The sequence below is a fragment of the Chlorocebus sabaeus genome, chromosome 5 (genome assembly GCF_047675955.1).
Source record: "Chlorocebus sabaeus isolate Y175 chromosome 5, mChlSab1.0.hap1, whole genome shotgun sequence".
Lineage (NCBI taxonomy): Eukaryota > Metazoa > Chordata > Mammalia > Primates > Cercopithecidae > Chlorocebus > Chlorocebus sabaeus.
Window position 1 is genome coordinate 10131389 of NC_132908.1, and position 17163 is coordinate 10148551.

The window sequence follows — 17163 nt, forward strand, 5'->3', positions numbered from 1 at the left end:
CCTGCAGCCTCAACTTCTTGAGCTCAAGTGATCCTCCCACCTTAGCCTTTCAAGTAGCTGGGACTACAGGTGTGCACCACCATGCATGGCTAATTTGTTTGAATTTTAGGATTGCTGAGGTCTCACTATATTGCCCAGCCTGGTCTTGAACTCAAGGGATCCTTCCGCCTCGGCCTCCTAAAGTGCTTGGATTATAGGCAGATCCTCAACTGTTAACACATCAGTGACACCAGGAAGGAGCTAGCCAGCCTAAGGACAAAAAAGTCCTGCCAGTAACACAGTCACACAGTACAGAGAACCCACATCCTGACCCCACCCTATGAAATGCTTCCTATACTTCCAGTGGGAAACCTTTATACCTTCATTGGGTAACAGAATCAAACTGAGTGATGACTGAAAATTGAATACATTGAGAAAAGGCTATGGAGTGGCCCAAGGAATTACCAGGAATCCTAGAGACTCAAGGAAAAAAATACTTTGCAACAACCCAACCAAGTTTCAAACCTCATACAGTTTATGCAATTCACATTCTACATAATGATATGTTGGACATTTTATGCCCATTTTAAAGATGGAGAGACAGGCCTAGAGAGCTTAGGAGACTGGTGCAAGGTCACAGAGGCCCAGGGAATAACTACAGCCGGGATTCAAAACCAGCTACATGGTTCTGATTCATGCTGTGTACACCATGCTGTGCTGTCTGTGGGAGCTACACTGAAGGAACGGTTAGAATTCACACTCTGCTGCCTTGTGGCTCCAGATTGACATCCCAGCATCTGATTGGCTTATCCTAGGGCATACGTTCAAGTTGCAAGGTGAATTGGAGAAGCAAACCTCTGGTATTTCTAATCTTCAGTGAGAGGTGTACACAAGGTAAGTGTGGTGGTTCTGCACTGTGTCCCGTAGCTAAGCTAGAACTACCTAACCAGAATTTCCTTCCCTGACTGGTTCAAAGTTAGCATTGATCACAAGACATTATGCTGAGATTTGAAGAGCAGAAGTGAAATGGCATCACATGTCTTAGGTTCCGAAGGGCAGTGCAGGACATCAGAATGAGGCAGCTGATGTGCGCTGTGGCTGATCTGCAAGTTGATGGACCTGCAGCTCCTGCAGCTGCCATCAAAGCCACCTCTAGCATATCCAAGTACAGGACACGTATGGGTGCGCTGTGTGTTTTTCCTACAGCCCATTATTCCCATGGCATCAAGGTGGGATTGGTGACACAGGTTCCAGTTTGTACTTGGTCCCAACCACATCCATCTTTCCTCCCCAACAGCCTGCCTGGCTGACTGATGGTGACTCCAGGCTTCACAATAGACACAAAAGGAACAGTTTGTGTGGACTTCTCTACCAGCTCTCATGCATAGGAACAAGTCTAACTCCATGAGAGATACGTCTTGTTGAATACCATGAGTTCTAAATTTCTCTTCAAACAGTATGTCAGTATATTCAGTTCTTTGTTCTCCATTTTAAAGCTTAACTTTCTCATTCTCCTCACCTCTAGTTTCAGTAAACAACCTTTTCCACCAGTTCTAATCAGTAGTTCAGCTCTGTTCTCCTGTTCTGTCCTGAGTCACCCTGGTCACCTGCTCTGACCTGAGTCATCCTGAGTCACCTGTTCTATAACCGCCCTTCCCGCCAAACTACTCACCCCACCACTCCAGCTCGTACCCCTGCTGTCTTTAAAATAGCCACTCGGAATTAGCTTAGACTGTGTCGTCCAACCCTAGCCAACAGGGGAATGACACAGCAGTAGGGGCTACCTGTGTCAGGATAAAAACCCCTTTCCCCTCCCTTGTTCAGGTGGGCTCTCACCATTGCTCCACCCACAAGTTGCACCCTTCACCACAACCTCGTCAAATGTTGGATGGAAGGAAAACTCAAACTGGCTTGGGAAGGACTCTACCTAGTGCTTCTAACCACCGAGATCACAGTTCGAATAAGTGACTCATCACACCTGGGTCAAAAGAGCAACACCCCCTCCAAAATCATGGATAGCTATTCCAGGGCCAATTCCAACCAAGCTACAGCTAAAATGGGTTTGATCTTCTTATATTGCATCTCTTTCTTTTCCCCTTCTATTGCTAGTCCTCTCGTTATTAATGTAACTAGGTCAAGTTCACCCCAAACTATTACTTTTGATGCTTGCCTTGTGATACCCTATGGAGATTTGCCAAACCAGAGGCAACTCACCACCTCAGAAAAGTATTTTTATCCTTCCTATCTCTCCTCAGACTAGAAGTCTGTTAACTGGGATAAGTTAGTTTGGGAAGAGTTTGATGAAGATTCCAGTATAAACTGGGAATCTTGTCCTCCTAGAGCAGAGGTTCTCTGCCGAATTTGGTCCAATGCTCTACAAAATACTAAAGAGCAAGGATGGGCCACCCCAACTAGTATTTGCAGCTTCTTGAAACCATATATTCATTTTACTAAAGGAGTTACCCCTCCCCATTGTCAGCTGAACCAATCTAATCCAGTACAGGTTACCATCTCTTCTCCCCAGAAGTCTTCCCCTTCATTAAGCTGTTTCTGTGATACAGGAACAGAAATCTCACAGAAGGTCCCCATAAGATCCTTTGAAGTGTGCTTCATTGCCTCACCTCCTGCACCGCCTTCTCCCTCTCCTAAGTTCTCCGCTAACCAAACCTTCTCTCGTTATATACGCAGTGATAGGACCAAAGTAGACGTTGAGGAAGTAAATGATTTAAAACAAACTTTAGCAATAGAGACAGGATATTGAGATACAAATGCCTGGTTGGAATGGATCCAATATTCTGTTCGCACGCTAAACAAAGCAATTGTTACGCCGGTGCACACGGCAGGCCAGGGGCCCAGATTGTCCCCTTTCCACTAGGATGGTCCTCCAGTCGACCAGGCATGGGCTGTACAGTAGCTCTTTTCCAGGATCCCACCGCCTGGGGTAACAAGTCATGCCAAGCTCTCTCTCTGCTATATCCCAAAGTTCGACACCCTATCGGTCAGCCCACGAGGGCCATCCAACCTCCATCTCCCGACACTAAGTTCACTTCGTGTCTCTCATGACAAGAAGGGAACTTAGCATTCCTTAGAGACCTGAAAGGATGCACTAAGCTTAAGACTTTTCAGGAGCTTACCAATCAGTCAGCCCTTGTTCATCCCCGAGCAGATGTGTGGCAGTATTGTGATGGGCCTTTACTGGACATTCTGCCAAGTAACTGGAGCAGCACTTGTGCTCTAGTCCAACTGGCTATCCCTTTCATTGGCATTTCATCAACCAGAGAGAGGGAAAATACAACATTGTAAAACAATGGAAGCCCCTTAAGGGTCTTTTGACCCTCATGTTTATTTAGATATAGATGCAACTAGAGTCCCATGAGGAACACTGGATGAATTTAAAGCCCAAGATCAAATATCTGCAGGATTTGAGTCAATATTTTGGTGGGTGACAGTAAATAAGAATGTAGATTGGATAAATTACACTTATTACAACCAACAGTGGTTTATTAACTACACTAGAGATGCTGTTAAAGGAATAGCTGAGCTATTAGGGGCTACTAGCCAGATGGCTTGGGAAAATAGAATAGCCTTAGACATGATATTAGCAGAAAGAGGAGGAGTTTGTGTCATGATTAAAACTCAGTATTGTACCTTCATCCCAAACAATACCACCCCGATGGAAGTATAACCAAGGCATTGCAAAGTCTAACCGTTCTGTCCAATGAATTAGCCAAAAACTCAGGAGTAAATAACACTTTCTCAGGGTGGCTAGAAAGGTGGTTCAGTAAATGGAAAGAAATCATAGCCTCAATTCTTACTTCTATTGCAGCTATAATAGGTGTACTCATTCTTGTTGGGTGTTGTGTCATACCATGCATCTGTGGGCTGGTTCAGAGACTCATAGAGACAGCACGTACTAAAACCTCCCTTAACTCTCCTCCACCTTATTCAGAGAAGCTTCTTCTTTTAGAGAATCAAGCAGAACAACTAAGCCAAGACATGTTAGGGAAGTTTGAAGAGAAAGAACTGTAAAATTCAAGAGGATGGAGTTGTTGAATATAGTGAATTCTAAATTTCTCTTCAAAGAATCATTATGTCAGTATGTTCAGTTCTTTATTCTCCATTTTAAAGTTTAACTTCCTCGTTCTCCTCACCCCTAGTTTCAATAAACAACCTCTTCCACCAGTTCTAATCAGTAGTTCACATCTGTTCCCCTGGTCACCTGCTCCATCCTGAGTCACCCCTGGTCACCTGCTCCGTCCTGAGTCATCCTGAGTCACCTGTTCTGTAACCGCCCTTCCTGCCAAACTACTCACCCCACCACTCCAGTTCATACCCCTGCTCTCTTTAAAACAGCCAATCAGAGTTAGCTTAGACTGTGTGGTCCAACCCTAGCCAATAGGGGACATGACAGTAGGGGCTACCTACATCATGAATAAAAAACCCTTCCCCTCCCTTGTTCAGGTGTGCTCTTGCCATTGCTCCATCGTGAGTCACACCCTTCTTTAGAAGTAAAATTGCCTTGCTGAGAAAATTAAATGTATGTTCCAGTGCTATTTCTTTTGTGGCACCAAAAAATTATTTATAACTTTCTATAGCCTCGATGGCTCCCTCCCTGAGATGATGGGGACTCCCAGAACACAGGAAGAGCAACCTTGCTCTGAGGAGTTGAGGAGGGCAGTAGCTTCCCAACCTATCCTGGAAAGCAGCATATCTCATTCACTGGTGTGTGCTAGAATATGGACTTCACAAATACACCCTTGGGTCTGAAAGTCAGTTCCAACACTTAACTGATTTGGGCCACATGTTTTATGTCTCTGAGCCTTCTTTTTCTCTATGTGCAAAATGTAGACAGTACTGGCCACCTACATTTTGTAACAGTTTCCTTTCCTTCTCTGCCCTTCTCTTTTCTCCTTTCTTTCCTCCTTCCTTCTCCCTCTTTTTCTCCATTTCTTTTTTCATAATTAATTGGTTCTTCTTCTATTAAGAGGTGAGACTAGGCCAGGTGTGGTGGCTCATGCCTGTAATCCCAGCACTTTGGGAAGCTGGGGCAGGCGGATCACCTAAGGTCAGAAGTTTGAGACCTGCCTGGCCAACATGGCAAAACCCCCTCTCTACTGGGGAAAAAAAAAAAAAAAACCTCAACAAATTAGCCAGATGTGGTGATGCACAACTGTAATCCCAGATACTCGGGAGGCTGAGGCAGGAGAAGTGCTTGAACCTGGGAGGCAGAGGTTGCATGAGCTGAGATCATGCCACTGCACTTCAGCCTGGGTGACAAGAGCAAAACTCTGTGTCAAAAAATAAAAATTAAAAAAAGTAAGACTAAGAATCCTGATAGATACATACAGTGCCATTGTAAGGAATAAATCAGTGTGGTAAATTCTTAGTTTTATGGTTCTGTTTGCTTTTTTTAGTTCAATAGTTTTTGGGGTATAGGTAGTTTTTGGTTACATGGATGAATTCTTTACTGGTGAATTCTGAGATTTTATTATACCTGTCATCCGAGCAGTATATACTATACCCAGTATGTAGTCTTTTCTCTCTCACCCAACTCCCAATCTCAGCCCACCCCAAGTCCCCAAAGTTCATGATATCACTCCATATGTTTTTGCATCCTCATAACTTAGCTTCCACTTAAAAGTAAGAACAGTGCTTGCTTCGGTAGCACATATACTAAAATTGGAATGATATAGAGAAGATTAGCATGGCACCTGTGCAAGAATGATACTCAAATTCGTGAAGCATTCCATATTTTTTTGGCTGGGTATGGTGGCTCATGCCTGAAATCCCAGCACTTTGGGAGGCCAAGGTGGGTGGATTGCTTGAGGTCAGGAGTTCAAGACCAGCTTAAACAACATGGTGAAACCCTGTCTCTACTAAAAATATAAAAATCAGCCTAGCGTGATAGCGCACACCTGTAATCCCAGTTACTTGGCAGACTGAGGCAGGAGAATTGCTTGAAGCCAGGAGGCAGAGGTTGCAGTGAGATTGTCCCACTGCACTCCAGCCCAAGTGACAGAGTGAGACTCTATCTCAAAAAAAAAAAAAAAAAAAAAAACCAGTAGGAATGTACAGTATTTAGTTTTCCATTCCTACTACTTCACTTAGAGTAATGGCCTCCAGATCCAACCAAGTTGCTGCAAAAGACATTGTATTTTTCCTTTTTATGACTGAGTATTCCATGGTGTATATATACCACATTTTATTTATTTATTCCTTGGTCAATGGGCATGTAGGTCGGTTTCATATCTTTGCAATTGCAAATTGTGCTGCTATAAACATGTATGCACGTGTCTTTTTCAAATGACTTTTTTTCCTTTGTGTAGATATCTAGTAGTGGGATTGCTGGATCAAATGGTAGGTCTACTTTCAGTTCTTTGAGGCATACTATTTTACAAAGTATTTGTTCTAATTTATATTGCCATCAGCAGTGTAAACATGTTCCCTTTTCACCACATCCATGCCAATATATATTGTTTCTTGACTCTAATTATGGCCATTCTTGCAGGAGTAAGGTGGAATTTCATTGTGGTTTTAATTTGCATTCGTATGGTTCCATTTTGAATACAAGTTACACTTTCCTGTACCAGAAGCAGGGCTTAATTCCAATTTGCAATTCTCCACCTCCTCCCAGTTCCTCGGTGTCATCCATGCAGATGTCTGCCCTATCCCATTGACCACCTCCCCATGGGATAGCTAGATACAACCTTCCTGACTCGCTCCAGTAAACCTCACAGCCTGCATGTGCTGTGCAGGTATGCCGCAGTGACCATCTTTCAGTCACAGCCCAACCCATGCCTGCTTGCTTTAAACCAGGGCTGTTCAACCTTTTGCCTTCTCTGGGCCACATGAGAAGAGGAGTCATCTTGGGCCACACATAAAATACACTAATGCTAATGAAAGCTGATACGCTAAAAAAAACACAAAAAAATGCAAAAAAAATCTCATAGTGTCTTAAGAAAGTTTACGAATTTGTGTTGGGTCACATTCAAAGCCATCCTAGGCCACTTGCAACCCGTGGACCGTGAGTTGGACAAGCTTGTTTTAAAGCCACCAGTGGGAACTCCCCACAGGAAATCTGCTGGGGTGATGCCCTGGACCTGAGTAAAGGCTTTAGTCCTGCAGATCCTTCTCTCTCTTGCTCCCCATCCACTGGATGAGCTCCCTGCTGCCTCTGAACATCCCATCAACCCTGTGATCACCACTCTGCTCCTTGGATCTGTGAGTAAGAAAGCACTGCTGTGATTTCCTGTGTTTTGTTGCACTGCTGCCTCTGTGTCACCTGACCCACACACTTGAGCCTGACTCTCCTCCTGGTTAGGGCTCTCCTCCCAGAGAGTGGCTGTGTTGGTAAGAACAAACTGGACAGAGGTCAGACACGAGCAAAAGGGTGCCTGCCAGTACAAATAAGTCTCCTGGGAGAGGGACACTTGGTAACCAGTTGGACACAGGCTTTAGGTTGTCTACCAGAGAAAGAAGAATCCCATGAAAGGCACTGTCCAAACGCCCACTTCCCCTGGAGCCCCATCAGGACAGGGCTAGAGTTTATACATCCTCGCCCGAGAGAGACTTCAAGACCAAGTCAGAGCAAAATCCCAACAATGAGATAACGTGAAATACTCAGGACAAGGCAAAAAGGCTAGGGGAGGGAGAGAATGAAAAAGACCTTGTTTCCTAACTGCTAATTTACTGAGACAAGAAGGTCAACAGGAGACAGCAAGTCACTCAGAAGTAGTCATGGAAATAAATATATATATCACTTATTTTTATATTTATTTTTATGTATAATAAAAATAAATAAAATATATAACTATCATTTATTTTATATAGCACTTTATTATATATCCTATTTTATTTTATTTTATTTTATTTTTTTTTTTTGAGACGGAGTCTGGCTCTGTTGCCCAGGCTGGAGTGCAGTGGCCCGATCTCAGCTCACTGCAAGCCCCGCCTCCCGGGTTCACACCATTCTCCTGCCTCAGCCTCCCGAGTAGCTGGGAGTACAGGCGCCCACCACCTCGCCCGGCTAATTTTTTTTTTTTTGTATTTTAGTAGAGACGGGGTTTCACCGTGTTAGCCAGGATGGTCTCGATCTCCTGACCTCATGATCCGCCCGTCTTGGCCTCCTCAAGTGCTGGGATTACAGGCTTGAGCCACCGCGCCCGACCATTTATTTTATATATAATAAAAATAAAGATATAATTATATTACATAATATATATCTTTTATTGTATTTATAAAAAAGATATATAACAATATATAATTACATAAAAGCTATATATCATTAAATTATATATTATATATTAATGATATATATTATAAATATATATATTGGGTTTTTATATAATATGTATTATAGATAATACATATATATGTTGGGTCTGTTTTTTTTTTTTTTGAGGCGGAGTCTCACTGTCTCCCAGGCTGGAGTGCAGTGGCACGATCTCGGTTCACTGCAAGCTCCGCTTCCCAGGTTCACACCATTCTCCTGCCTCAGCCTCCCGAGTAGCTGGGACTGCAGGGGCCCACCACCATGCCCGGCTAATTTTTTATATTTTTAGTGGAGACAGGGTTTCACTGTGTTAGCCAGGATGGTCTCAATCTCCTGACCTTGTGATCCGTCCACCTTGGCCTCCCAAAGTGCTGGGATTACAGGCATGAGTCACCGTGCCTGGTGTATTTTTATATATTATATATAATGTATATATTTTTTATTTTTATTATATATAAAAATAAGTGATATATATATTTATCTCCATGACTACTTCTAAGTGATTTGCCATCTATTGATATATGTCAAATATTATATATAATATAAAGATACATATATTAAAATATAAATATATTTTATTTGGTTTTTGAGACAGGGTGTTTCACTCTGTTGCCCCAGCTGGAGTGCAGTGGTACAATCTTGGCTCACTGTAGCTTTGACCTCCCAGGTTCAAGCAAGACTTTCACCCCCCAAGTAGCTGGAATTACAGATGTGTGCCACCATGCCTGGCTAATTTTTGTATTTTTTGTAGAGATGGGGTTTCATCATGTTGGCCAGGCTGATCTCGAACTCCTGAGCTCAAGCAATCCACCTGCCTCGGACTCCTAATTTTCTGGGATGACAGGTGTGCTTGGCCTCTTTTCTTTTTTTTTTTTTTTTGAGATGGAGTCTCACTCTGTCACCCAGACTAGAGTGCAGTGGCGTGACCTCGGCTCACTGCAAGCTCCGCCTCCCGAGTTCACACCATTCTCCTGCCTCAGCCTCCTGAGTAGCTGGGACTTCGGGTGCCTGCCACCATGCCCAGCTAATTTTTTTGCATTTTTATTAGAGACGGGGTTTCACCGTATTAGCCAGGATAGTCTCCATCTCCTGGCTTGTGATCCGCCCACCTCAGCCTCCCAAAGTGCTAGGATTACAGGCGTGAGCCACCGCGCCCGGCAGCCTCTTTTAAAAAAATCACAATATGTGATCATATTCCCAATAGAAAATTATAAATACAGCACTTAAAAAAAATCAAAAGTCTCATTTTAGCACCACTCACTCCCAACTCAGTCTTTCCATGGCAGGCCAGGTCTCACTAACACAGGCCTCCATAACAACTGTTTCAGCACTGAAAGGCTAGAATGTAACAAAAGCCCATCAAGAGTTTTGCCTAGGCCTTTCCTGGGCCTTATAAAGCATGACAAAATAACGAAGGAATTCTTAATGGGACCTGTTTAGGATTAAACAAGTTTTATTGGGAGGTCTGAAAAAACTCCCCAGGCCTTCAAAAAGAAGTTTACTGGGGGTCCTATTAGAGCAGAGGGAGAGACGAGAAGGAAAACGAAACAAGAGAGTGGCTCCAACACTTGAGACAGGTTTATTGAGAGTAAACCTGAGAAGGGCTTCTGGCTAGCAGGATCAGAGGCAAACTTCTCTTACAGCCTGAGGCGTTTAAAAAGGGCCCAGTGGGGGAAGTGTGCTCTGGGTGTGGTCCTACTGGGGAAGGGTTAGGGGAGTGCTGGCTGGTTGGGGACTGCTGGGGACTTTGATATGCTTGGTTAGGGTTGTTACGCTCTGTTGAAGATATAGGTGGAGCTGACTTTTGCGGTTTGGTCAGGTGGCAATGGACAGTTCTGAGAAATGGAAACTTGATACTTTAAGGTGGTGGTCTTGTTAAGATGGTGGTACTGTTGTCCTATCAAGACTAAGGAACTCCCCAAACCTCCATGATTTAGCAGGAGACAAGATAAGGGTAATCACCCCAGCACCTGGAGCCATTTAGATTAAGTAAATTTACAGAGGAAGGTCTTCAGGATTGAGATCTTATAGAGTAAAAGAAGTTAACTGTGTGCAGTGGCTCAAGCCTGTAATCCCAGCACTTTGGGAGGCTGAAGTGTGTGCATTGTTATGCCCAGACCGTTTATTCCCCGAAGAAGACCACCAGAGTCCAGAGTCAAAGCTAAGCAGCAAGGATCTTAATTACAGGTTCAAACCTGGAACTCCCACTCACTCTCGGCATGAGAGGGTCTAGAGAGAGTTCCCACCCAGCGTTTTACACAGTGTTATATAGTCTAAGAAAAAGTGGTTATTGAATCATTATACAGATCAGATGTATGATTGGCTGGTGTTTAAACAAGGCGATTTGGCTAGTTATGATTGGTTCCCGCCATTTCGGGTATTTCGGTTCAACATTTTGAGACGGAAGAGCAGTTTCTACACAAAGGCAGTTAATTATATTGCGTCAGGTTGCACAACCGGTTTATGGCAGCATGAGTTTATCTTACTTAAACATGTCTTGTGACCTAACCCCCGGGAAGAAAAACAGGTACTTACAGAACTTTCGAAACCTCTGGTACGTGCAAAGATAAGAAAGCAGAAGCAGAACAAAGGGTGTGACCATATGGAGCAAGGCGGGGGTAGGTAAGTCTTTGTGTTTTTGTGTCCTTTCAGCATCACCTGAGGTCAGGAGTTCAAGACCAGCCTGACCAACATGGTGAAACCCTGTCTCTACTAAAAATACAAAAATTATATGGGTGTGGTGGCACGTGCCTGTTATCCCAGCTACTTGGGTGACTGAGGCAAGGAGAATCTCTTGAACCCAGGAGGCAGAGATTGCAGTGAGCCAAGATAGTGCTACCATACTCCAGCCTGGACAACAGAACAAGACTCCGTCTCAAAAAAAGAAAAAAAAAGTTAATCACTTATGTCTTTAGATAAATGCACACTTACATGTAGACATACAGCTTAGAAGGTATATAAACTCTGGAAAACTTTCTAATTTTGAGTTAGTCTGGTGATATTTTCCAGGCCTTCTCCCTGTAACCAGTTACCCAAATAAAAATTCCCTCCTTTCCCAGTTCATCTGCATCTTGTTATTGGGCCACAAGAATAAGCAGCCTAACCCTCCGTTTGGTCCGGGAACATTTCTGTTGAGGAGGTAGCTACTCTTACCAGTTGGGTATATTTTCTTCCAGGCTTTTCAGGGCACTCATCTGTGTAGAATCCTGACAGGTTGCTCTCAAGGTTTCACCACTCTACACTTTCAACAGAGAATGGACTATGCCCTCCCCATCATAGGTTTTTTATTGTCAATAAAGTGAGGCAAAATTTTAAATCTGATGAAATTCTGTGTCTGTGTCAGAGATGTTTGAAACAGAGCAACTCTATCTTGAATAGGGGCTGGGTAAAATGAGACTGAGACCTACTGGGTTGCATTCCCAGGAGGTTAAGGCATTCTAAGTCACAGGATGAGATAGGTCAGCACAAGATACAGGTCACAAAGACCTGGCTGATCAAACAGCATGCGCCAAAGAAACTGGCCAAAACCCCACCAGAACCAAGAAGACCATGAAAGTGGCCTCTGGTCACCCTCACCACTTATTCTACACTAATTATAAGACATTAGCATGCCAAAAGACACTACACCAACACCATGACAGTTTCCAAATGCCATGGCAACGCCAAGGAGTTACCCTATATGGTCTAAAAGGGGAAGAAACGCTCAGTTTCAGGAATTCTCAGAAAACTTATGAATAATCTACCCCTTGTTTAGTATATAATTGAGAAATAACTATAAATATACTCATTTGAGCAACCCATGCCTCTGCTCTGCCTATGGGGTAGTCATTCTTTTTTTTTTTTTTTTTTTTAATTGAGACAGTCTCACTCTCTCACCCAGGCTGGAGCACAGTGGCGAGATCTCAACTCACTGCAACCTCTACCTCCCAGGTTCGAGCAATTCTCCTGTCTCAGCCTCCTGAGTAGCTGGGACTACAGGCACCCACCACCATGCCTGGCTAATTTTTGTATTTTTAGTAGTAGAGATAGGGTTTCACCATATTGGCCAAGCTGGTCTCAAACTCCAGACCTTGTGATCCACCTGCCTCGGCCTCCTAAAGTGCTGGGATTACAGATGTGAGCCACCACACCCAGCCAGAGTAGTCATATTTTATTCCTTTACTTCTCTAATAAACTTGCTCTCACTTCTTCTTCACACGAGGTCCAAGAATCCTCTCTTGGGGTCTGGATTGGGACCCCTTTCCAGTGACATCTGCTCTAGACTAATCTTATGTCCTGTGTTTGACGAATCGGGAATCTCAGGTGAATGGGAAAAATTGTTGGATTGGAAGGAGATTCTGGTTTCTGGTTTCCCTGGCTCTCGTTTAGTATGTAACCCTGAATAAGTAGCTTTCCCTTCTTAAATCGGTTTCCTCAACTACAATGAGAGGACTTAGATCTCCAAAGTCTCTTTTAGTTCAGACCCTCAAAAAAATCCAAAACACACAGCCAGGTACAGTGGCTCATGCCTGTAATCCCAGCACCTTGGGAGGCCGAGGCAGGTGGATCACAAGGTCAGGAGATCGAGACCATTCTTGCTAACAAGGTGAAACCTCGTCACTACTAAAAATACAAAACATTAGCCAGGGTGGTGAATCACCTGAGGTCAGGAGTTTAAGACCAGCCTGGCCAACATGGTGAAACCCCGTCTCTACTACTAATACAAAAATTAGCCAGGCATGCATGGTCGTGGACACCTGTAGTCCCAGCTACTCAGGAGGCTGAGGCAGGAGAATTGCTTGAACCCGGGAGGCGGAGGTTGCAGCAATAAGCCGAGATTGTGCCACTGCACTCCAGCCTGGGCAACAGAGCGAGACTCCATCTCAAAAAAAAAAAAAAAAAAAAAAAAAATCAAAAACACACAAGTTATATCAGAGCTGGAAGAATCTGGGAGTTGGGAGATTAGGGTAAGGTTCTTATGTTCTCCTTTACAGTTTGTTTATTTCAGTTCAATCTGATAGATTCTGTCCTCAGACTCTATTTATAGTGATAACTGTGTGAAAGGAAAATAAATCTCAGGACCCCAAAAGTCACTAAGCTAAAGGGAAAAGTCAAGCTGGGAACTATGTCAGGCAAACCTGCCTCCCATTTTATTTCTAAATAACATAACTACAAAGATTTAACAACAACAGCAACAACAACAAAAAAGCTACATACCTCCCTCACAATTTACCGAGAAGGAAATTACTTGTGGACAAAGGACAGACAGAACTCAAAGTCTTCCTTCTGCTCACTTGAGACAAATGCCTATCTGACTGCTTCCTCTGCCCTATTGTTTCGCTAAACCGTAAGTGACTATTCCTCTACCCTCCTCTCACGTGTAAACTGCACATTCAGTGAAAGGCTAATCAGAGACGCAAAGGAACGCAACCCTTTGTCTCTTGTCTACCTATGACCTGGAAATTCCCACCCTACACCCAGTTGTCCCAATGTCAGAGATAATTAATCTTCAAAAAGCTTTAGTTCCCCGTTCTTTGTTTCTTACGACCAACTTCCTTGTACTTCCTTGTCTCCTACCTGTTCTGTAAACAACCTTCCCGCCTTTGCAGCGCCCAGACAAGTCCTTCTGGCCTAGTAAAGGACAGTCCCTCTTCCTTCCCACCTAATAGACCCTATTCAATTTTAAACCTTAGCCAATCCAGTGAGCTTAGATTGTGAAGTCCAACCTCAGCCAATGGGGAAAGGACACAGAAGTGCTAGGAACTGCGTCAGGGATAAAAACCCCTGCCCTACCCGGCTAGGTGTGCTCTTGCAGTCGTGACTGGCGCAAGCCACACTCTTCTGCAGAAGTAAATTTGGCTTGCTGAGAGATCTTTTGTTTGAGTGCTCATTTTCTTTATGACTCTGAGCTCTTATTTCTAACACCACCTTTCCAGGCCAAACCAATGTACATCTCACACGTATTGATTGATGTCTCATATCTCCCTAAAATGTATAAATCCAAGCTGTGCCCCGACCACAGTAGGCACCTGTCATCAGGACCTCCTAATGTTAGAAGTGTGTGAACCAGAGCAACTCTGTCTTGACAGGGGCTGGGTAAAATAAGGCTGAGACCTTCTGGGCTGCATTCCCAGACGGTTAAGTCGTTCTAAGTCACAGGACAACATAGGAGGTCAGCACAAGATACAGGTCATAAAGACCTGATAAAACAGATTGCAGTAAAGAAGCCGGCTAAAACCCAACAAAACCAAGATGGCTACAAGAGTGACTTCTGGTTGTCCTCACTGCTACACTCCCACCAGTGCCATGAGAGCTTACAAATGCCATGGAAACGTCAAGAAGTTACTGTCAGGCCTCTGAGCCCAAGTCTGCAGGTATTCATCCAGATGGCCGGAAGTAACTGAAGAATCACAAAAGAAGTGAAAATGGCCTGTTCCTGCCTTAATCGACAACATTACCTTGTGAAATTCCTTCTCCTGGCTCATCCTGGCTCAAAAGCTCCCCTACTGAGCACCTTGTGACCCCCACCCCTGCCTGCCAGAGAACAACCCCCTTTGACTGTAATTTTCCTTTACCTACCCAAATCCTATAAAACGGCCCCACCCCTCTCTCTTCACTTACTCTCTTTTCAGACTCAGCCCGCCTGCAGCCACGTGATTAAAAAGCTTTATTGTTCACACAAAGCCTGTTTGGTGGTCTCTTCACACGGACACATGTGAAAGTTACCCTACATGGTCTAAAAAAGGGGACACATGACTAATCCACCCCTTGTGTAGCATATAATCGAGAAATAACCATAAAAATGGACAACCATTTTTTACAGGCTCATGCCTGTAATCCCAGCACTTTGGGAGGTCGAGGTGGGTGGGTCACCTGAGGTCAGGAGTTCGAGACCAGTTTGGCCAATATGGTGAAACCCCACTTCTACTGAAAATGCAAAAATTAGCCAGGTGTGATGGCGTATGCGCCTGTAGTCCCAGCTACTTGGGAGGGTGAGGCAGGAGAATCGTGCCATTGCAGTCCAACCTAGGTGACAGAGCAAGACTCTGTCTCAAAAAAAAAAAAAAAACAGGCGGGGGCAACCAGCAGCCATCAGGGTTGTTCTGTTTATGGAGTAGCCATCCATTCTTTTATTCCCTTACTTTCCTAATAAACTTGCTTTTACTTCAATCTATGGACTCACCCTGAATTGTTTCTTGTGTGGGGTCCAAGAACCCTCTCCTGGGGTCTGGATTGGGACCCCTTTCCTTTAACACTGAGACTGTGTGTTACATGCACATCCTTAACCTTGGCAAAATATACTTTCTAAATTGCGATCTGTCTTTGATACTTTTGGGTTCACAATTGAAATGTGCAGTGAGACTTATTTTATACCATGTTATTTTGTGTATTTTTTTGTTTATTATCCTTTTTTTTCCTCCTTCTCTTCCTTCTTTTGCTTATTTTTCTCCTTATTTATTTTTAGTTTTCTCCTTCTCTTCCTTCTTTTGAAACCTTTCTTTACTTCCTTCTGCTTGTTTACAGCAATTTCATTGTTCTTCTGTTCTTTCAATGACTTCCCTCAAATGTCAACATATATTACTGTTTTTTTGGTTTTGTTTTGTTTTTGAGACAGAGTCTTGCTCTGTCACCCAGGCTGGAGTGCAGTGGTACAATCTTGGCTCACTGCAACCTCTGCCACCGAGGTTCAAGCGATTCTCCTGCTTCAGCCTCCTGAGAAGCTGGGACGATAGGCGCCTGCCACCATGCTTGGCTAAGTTTTGTATTCCTAATAGAGACAGGATTTCACCACTTTGGCCAGACTGGTCTCGAACTCCCGACCTTGAATGATCCACCCACCTTGGCCTCCCAAAGTGCTGGGATTACAGGCGTGAGCCACCGCACCCAGCCAACATATACTACTTTAAACCTTTTTGTTATGGAAAATTTCAAACATATACAAAAGTAGAAAGACCAATATAATAAATCCCATGTATCTGTCAAGTAAAAAATCTAGCCTTAGGGAAGGAGAGACTTTATTAATAAAAGATTTATCGTAATAGAAAAAATGCTCCAAACACAAGATCTACAAGTGTCTCAGAATAAAGGTGGGAATGGTTTTCCTTTATAGGAAGAAGTAAAGTAAATCTAGAAATTACTAGGTAGGTGTGGGGGAGTGGGGTGCTCCAGCAGTTAGACAGAAAATGTCTCAATCAGCAGGTTCTTGGGAGGAGCTGTTAAGGGGGAGGGTGGAGTAGGAGGTGTTACACATTCCATTGCTCACTGAAATTGAAGTGTGGCCAGAGTTCAGGAACCAGGGGAAAGAGAGATGCCTGCCTAAAATACGGTCAACTAGCAGGCATTTTGTCTAGATTGGTCAATGGGAACAGACAGTTCACCTAATCATTTATGTGACAAACAATGAGAATTTGGAGGGTCTGTGTCTGTCCTTATTATAAGGTCAAACAATGGGTCTTATCCGAGTCTCATGGGGAAGAGTGGGTTTCTTTGCAGTAAGCCATTGAAAGGACACAAAGATAGATGTGTACCCGCCCTCCCGCTACACCCTTTGTTCTGCTCTCTAATCTTTGCACATACCAGAGATTTCGTAAGTTCTGTGAGTACCTGTTTTTCTGCACGTACCAGAGATTTTGTTTTGCACATACCAGAGATTTTGTTTTGCACATACCAGAGATTTCGTAAGTTCTGTGAGTACCTGTTTTTCTGCACGTACCAGAAATTTTGTAAGTTCTGAGGCAAGGTCACAAGATGTGTTTAAGTAAGATAAACTCTTGCTGCCATAAACCTGCTCTCCCGCCTCAAAGGTTGAACCGAAATATCAGAAATGGCGGGAACCAATCATAGTTAGCCAAATCGCCTTGTTCAAACACTAGCCAATCATATATCTGATTTGTATAATAATTCTATGCCCACTTTTCTTAGACTATATAACA

At 43.7% G+C, this 17163-nt stretch overlaps 1 non-coding gene across 1 annotated transcript; it reads left to right on the forward strand.

Moving 5' to 3' along the window:
- Positions 1–5628: 5628 nt before the first annotated feature.
- On the forward strand, positions 5629–5735 carry LOC119621218 (U6 spliceosomal RNA). Its single transcript, XR_005237788.2, has one exon. It is a non-coding gene; the product is annotated as a U6 spliceosomal RNA (small nuclear RNA).
- Positions 5736–17163: the final 11428 nt, after the last annotated feature.